Below are 6,366 nucleotides of genomic sequence, written 5' to 3' on the forward strand. Positions count from 1 at the left end.
GACAGACAGACAGACAGACAGACAGACAGACAGACAGACAGACAGACAGACAGACAGACAGACAGACAGACAGACAGACAGACAGACAGACAGACAGACAGACAGACAGACAGACAGACAGACAGACAGACAGACAGACAGACAGACAGACAGACAGACAGACAGACAGAAAGACAGACAGACAGAAAGAGAGGGCGACAGGAAATCCACATGTACCCCCATTTCCAAAAATCTAGGTCCCTGTGCTTTCTAAATAATTATATCACACTGTCATGACGTTGGCCTGGGGTGATAGGTTTATGACAGTCATAAATACCTCTTCCTCCCGTTTTCCTCCCTCTATCCTACTGATGTTACATTTGCAAAAATCCATCATTCTCTCTCCTGTCTTCCTGCTCTTTCACTCAACACAGCCACTTATCTCATATCTGTTCCGCCCGTCAGGGATGTTTTCCTTTATGACGTCATTTGTAATCAAGTTAAGATTTAATGATGTATATGTGTAATTCTGTGTGATTAGTTTGGTATTTAGTAAATAATTAAACCCAATTTTGCATGGCTGATTCAAATTGTTAGCCAAGTTTTGTGCAGATAACCATGGATTTACAACTTTCAGATGAGACTGAATTAAGATGATGATTGATATTGACTGCTATTGATGTAAAATATGACTAGGTCTTTAAGAGTTTATTCGGAAGATAACAGCTCTATAAATATTATTTCGTGGTGCCCCGGGCTCTCTAGTTAATTACAGTTACATGATTAGCTCAATCAGGTGATATTAATTACGGATAAATCATTTTATAGAATAGCATGTCATATCACTTAATCCGGCATAGCCAAAGACACAACAACACTCAGCCTATTCTATAATTGTATGATTCTCTAGGTTTTTACCTTGAGATATTTCAACTACAGCTACAATTAACATTGGCTGTAGCCTTCTGTACACAAGGCATATCTCTCTAATTATTCTATTATATTCTACAGTCTACCTTTCATCCTGACCAGAACATCATTCTAGGTTCCCAGTTCCCACATCACACCTCTCTCTATTAGTCACCAAAAGGCTGACTCTGACTCTATCCAGAAGACCCTTCTGAGCCCTGGAGAGGAGAGATGTTCCTGCCAACAGTGTCTTTCCATTCCCCCTGCCCTAACCTGTCTTTCGGGTAAACACACAACACAGACAACACAGGTCCTCATATGGGAACTGTATTTAGCCATATGATAGCCTACCTCTGTCTTTCTTTCTCTTTCTCTCTCTGTCTGTGCTGGATGGCTGTATGGGTATTTGATTATAAGAACTGCTGTCAACACTCAGCGTTCGTCCTTGCACCTTCTTCTGAACTAGTGATTTCATCACTCATTAAACATTTAAGATGTACCTGAAATCTATCTGTTTTTTGGCACAACTCTATATGCCGTTTCCATCCTTCTCAGAAGAACAAGATACACACCTTTTAATAAGGAATATAAACCATAAAACATAATAGTAAACATAACTGGGGCAAAAAAAAAGATATTCATAATAACCCTAAGGTAGGATTTATTTAAGTTAAGATAGAGTCTTTGCCATAATTGATGGCGTTAGGCTGGTCGAGGCCCCACAGAGACACTAGTACAGTCTTAGAAACGCACCACGAGCACGGTGAGAATAGCTCCATCACTCCTCTTCAGCTCACCTAAGTGCCTCAGTAATGTATTGCTTTCATAAGAGCGTGGCAACTTTGCAGCAGTCTCTTTGGCGGAAATACGTCTCAATCCTTTGGGCAGTGTGATTAAGAATAAAATATGGCTTGTATTACCTTAGAATAAATGTAAATAATGGCATAAGCAAAAAATGGTTAGCGGTAGTGGAATGTTACTGTGGAGGAGAGATGAGAGGAAAGCAGAGGAGGTGAGAGGCCGCTGTAAGTCAGCGAGTGGAGCGATGGAGGGAGGTATCCATCACAAACACCCACTGTCCCCCTGCTACCTGGTCTAATATAATCACCCCTGAATTACTGTAATATCTGTCTGATGGATGACTGGTATCTGTCTGATTCCCCAGACTGGAGCCTCTGTGCTGGGTAGCTGTGTGGAGACCTGTACCCCACACCTGGAGTTTCAAGCTGCACATATGCTAGCTTTCATCTGTTCCCAAAGCTACTCTCTTCCTCCCTTCATAATAACTCTGACCTCTCCTTTCTTCCTCCCTTCATAACTCTGACCTCTCCTTTCTTCCTCCCTTCATAATAACTCTGACCTCTCCTTTCTTCCTCCCTTCATAATAACTCTGACCTCTCCTTTTTTCCTCCCTTCATAACTCTGACCTCTCCTTTCTTCCTCCCTTCATAACTCTGTCTTCTCCTTTCTTCCTCCCTTCATAACTCTGACCTCTCCTTTCTTCCTCCCTTCATAACTCTGACTTCTCCTTTCTTCCTCCCTTCATAACTCTGACCTCTCCTTTCTTCCTCCCTTCATAACTCTGACTTCTCCTTTCTTCCTCCCTTCATAATAACTCTGACCTCTCCTTTCTTCCTCCCTTCATAACTCTGACTTCTCCTTTCTTCCTCCCTTCATAATAACTCTGACCTCTCCTTTCTTCCACCCTTCATAATAACTCTGACCTCTCCTTTCTTCCTCCCTTCATAACTCTGACCTCTCCTTTCTTCCTCCCTTCATAATAACTCTTTCCTCTCCTTTCTTCCTCCCTTCATAACTCTGTCCTCTCCTTTCTTCCTCCCTTCATAAATCTGACTTCTCCTTTCTTCCTCCCTTCATAACTCTGACCTCTCCTTTCTTCCTCCCTTCATAACTCTGACTTCTCCTTTCTTCCTCCCTTCATAACTCTGACCTCTCCTTTCTTCCTCCCTTCATAACTCTGACTTCTCCTTTTCTTCCTCCCTTCATAATAACTCTGATCTCTCCTTTCTTCCTCCCTTCATAATAACTGACCTCTCCTTTCTTCCTCCCTTCATAATAACTCTGACCTCTCCTTTCGTCCTCCCTTCATAATAACGCTGACCTCTCCTTTCTTCCTCCCTTCATAATAACTCTGACCTCTCCTTTCTTCCTCCCTTCATAATAACTCTCCTTCCCTCCCTTCATAATAACTCCTTTCTTCCTCCCTTCATAATAACTCTGATCTCTCCTTTCTTCCTCCCTTCATAATAACTCTGACTTCTCCTTTCTTCCTCCCTTCATAATAACTCTGACCTCTCCTTTCTTCCTCCCTTCATAATAACTCTGACTCTCCTTTCTTCCTCCCTTCATAATAACTCTGACTCTGACCTCTCCTTTCTTCCTCCCTTCATAACTCTGACTTCTCCTTTCTTCCTCCCTTCATAATAACTCTGATCTCTCCTTTCTTCCTCCCTTCATAATAACTCTGACCTCTCCTTTCTTCCTCCCTTCATAATAACTCTGACCTCTCCTTTCTTCCTCCCTTCATAATAACTCTGACCTCTCCTTTCTTCCTCCCTTCATAATAACTCTGACCTCTCCTTTCTTCCTCCCTTCATAACTCTGACCTCTCCTTTCTTCCTCCCTTCATAATAACTCTGACCTCTCCTTTCTTCCTCCCTTCATAATAACTCTGACCTCTCCCTCCCTTCTTCCTCCCTTCATAATAACTCTGACCTCTCCTTTCTTCCTCCCTTCATAATAACTCTGACCTCTCCTTTCTTCCTCCCTTCATAATAACTCTGACCTCTCCTTTCTTCCTCCCTTCATAACTCTGACTTCTCCTTTCTTCCTCCCTTCATAATAACTCTGATCTCTCCTTTCTTCCTCCCTTCATAATAACTCTGACCTCTCCTTTCTTCCTCCCTTCATAATAACTCTGACTCCTTTCTTCCTCCTTTCTTCCTCCTCCTTCATAATAACTCTGACCTCTCCTTTCTTCCTCCCTTCATAATAACTCTGACCTCTCCTTTCTTCCTCCCTTCATAATAACTCTGACCTCTCCTTTCTTCCTCCCTTCATAATAACTCTGACCTCTCCTTTCTTCCTCCCTTCATAATAACTCTGACCTCTCCTTTCTTCCTCCCTTCATAATAACTCTGACCTCTCCTTTCTTCCTCCCTTCATAATAACTCTGACCTCTCCTTTCTTCCTCCCTTCATAATAACTCTGACCTCTCCTTTCTTCCTCCTCTTCATAATAACTCTGACCTCTCCTTTCTTCCTCCCTTCATAATAACTCTGACCTCTCCTTTCTTCCTCCCTTCATAATAACTCTGACCTCTCCTTTCTTCCTCCCTTCATAATAACTCTGACCTCTCCTTTCTTCCTCCCTTCATAATAACTCTGACCTCTCTTTCTTCCTCCCTTCATAATAACTCTGACCTCTCCTTTCTTCCTCCCTTCATAATAACTCTGACCTCTCCTTTCTTCCTCCCTTCATAATAATAATAACTCTGACCTCTCCTTTCTTCCTCCCTTCATAATAACTCTGACCTCTCCTTTCTTCCTCCCTTCATAATAACTCTGACCTCTCCTTTCTTCCTCCCTCTTCATCCTCCCTTCATAAACTCTGACCTCTCCTTTCTTCCTCCCTTCATAATAACTCTGACCTCTCCTTTCTTCCTCCTTCATAATAACTCTGACCTCTCCTTTCTTCCTCCCTTCATAATAACTCTGACCTCTCCTTTCTTCCTCCCTTCATAATAACTCTGACTTCTCCTTTCTTCCTCCCTTCATAATAACTCTGACCTCTCCTTTCTTCCTCCCTTCATAATAACTCTGACCTCTCCTTTCTTCCTCCCTTCATAATAACTCTGACCTCTGACCTCTCCTTTCTTCCTCCCTTCATAATAACTCTGACCTCTCCTTTCTTCCTCCCTTCATAATAACTCTGACCTCTCCTTTCTTCCTCCCTTCATAACTCTGACCTCTCCTTTCTTCCTCCCTTCATAATAACTCTGACCTCTCCTTTCTTCCTCGCTTCATAATAACTCTGACCTCTCCTTTCTTCCTCCTTCATAATAACTCTGACCTCTCCTTTCTTCCTCCCTTCATAATAACTCTGACCTCTCCTTTCTTCCTCCCTTCATAATAACTCTGACCTCTCCTTCCTCCTTCATAATAACTTCCTCCCTCCCTTCATAATAACTCTGACCTCTCCTTTCTTCCTCCCTTCATAATAACTCTGACCTCTCCTTTCTTCCTCCCTTCATAATAACTCTGACCTCTCCTTTCTTCCTCCCTTCATAATAACTCTGACCTCTCCTTTCTTCCTCCCTTCATAATAACTCTGACCTCTCCTTTCTTCCTCCCTTCATAATAACTCTGACCTCTCCTTTCTTCCTCCCTTCATAATAACTCTGACCTCTCCTTTCTTCCTCCCTTCATAATAACTCTGACCTCTCCTTTCTTCCTCCCTTCATAATAACTCTGACCTCTCCTTTCTTCCTCCCTTCATAATAACTCTGACCTCTCCTTTCTTCCTCCCTTCATAATAACTCTGACCTCTCCTTTCTTCCTCCCTTCATAATAACTCTGACCTCTCCTTTCTTCCTCCCTTCCTCCCTTCATAATAACTCTGACCTCTCCTTTCCTCCCTTCATAATAACTCTCCTTCCTCCCTTCATAACTCTGACCTCTCCTTTCTTCCTCCCTTCATAATAACTCTGACCTCTCCTTTCTTCCTCCCTTCATAATAACTCTGACTTCTCCATTCTTCCTCCCTTCATAATAATTCTGACCTCTCCTTTCTTCCTCCCTTCATAACTAACCTCTGACTCTGACCCTCCTTTCTTCCTCCCTTCATAACTCTGACCTCTCCTTTCTTCCTCCTTCATAACTCTGACCTCTCCTTTCTTCCTCCCTTCATAATAACTCTTTCCTCTCCTTTCTTCCTCCCTTCATAATAACTCTTTCCTTTCCTTTCTTCCTCCCTTCATAATAACTCTGACCTCTCCTTTCTTCCTCCCTTCATAATAACTCTGACTTCTCCTTTCTTCCTCCCTTCATAACTCTTTCCTCTCCTTTCTTCCTCCCTTCATAATAACTCTTTCCTCTCCTTTCTTCCTCCCTTCATAATAACTCTTTCCTCTCCTTTCTTCCTCCCTTCATAATAACTCTGACCTCTCCTTTCTTCCTCCCTTCATAACTCTGACCTCTCCTTTCTTCCTCCCTTCATAATAACTCTGACCTCTCCTTTCTTCCTCCCTTCATAATAACTCTGACCTCTCCTTTTTTCCTCCCTTCATAACTCTGACCTCTCCTTTCTTCCTCCCTTCATAACTCTGTCTTCTCCTTTCTTCCTCCCTTCATAACTCTGACCTCTCCTTTCTTCCTCCCTTCATAACTCTGACCTCCTTTCTTCCTCCTTCATAACTCCTCCCTTCCTCCCTTCATAACTCTGACTTCTCCTTTCTTC

This window comes from Oncorhynchus gorbuscha, linkage group LG08 (assembly GCF_021184085.1).
Source record: "Oncorhynchus gorbuscha isolate QuinsamMale2020 ecotype Even-year linkage group LG08, OgorEven_v1.0, whole genome shotgun sequence".
Lineage (NCBI taxonomy): Eukaryota > Metazoa > Chordata > Actinopteri > Salmoniformes > Salmonidae > Oncorhynchus > Oncorhynchus gorbuscha.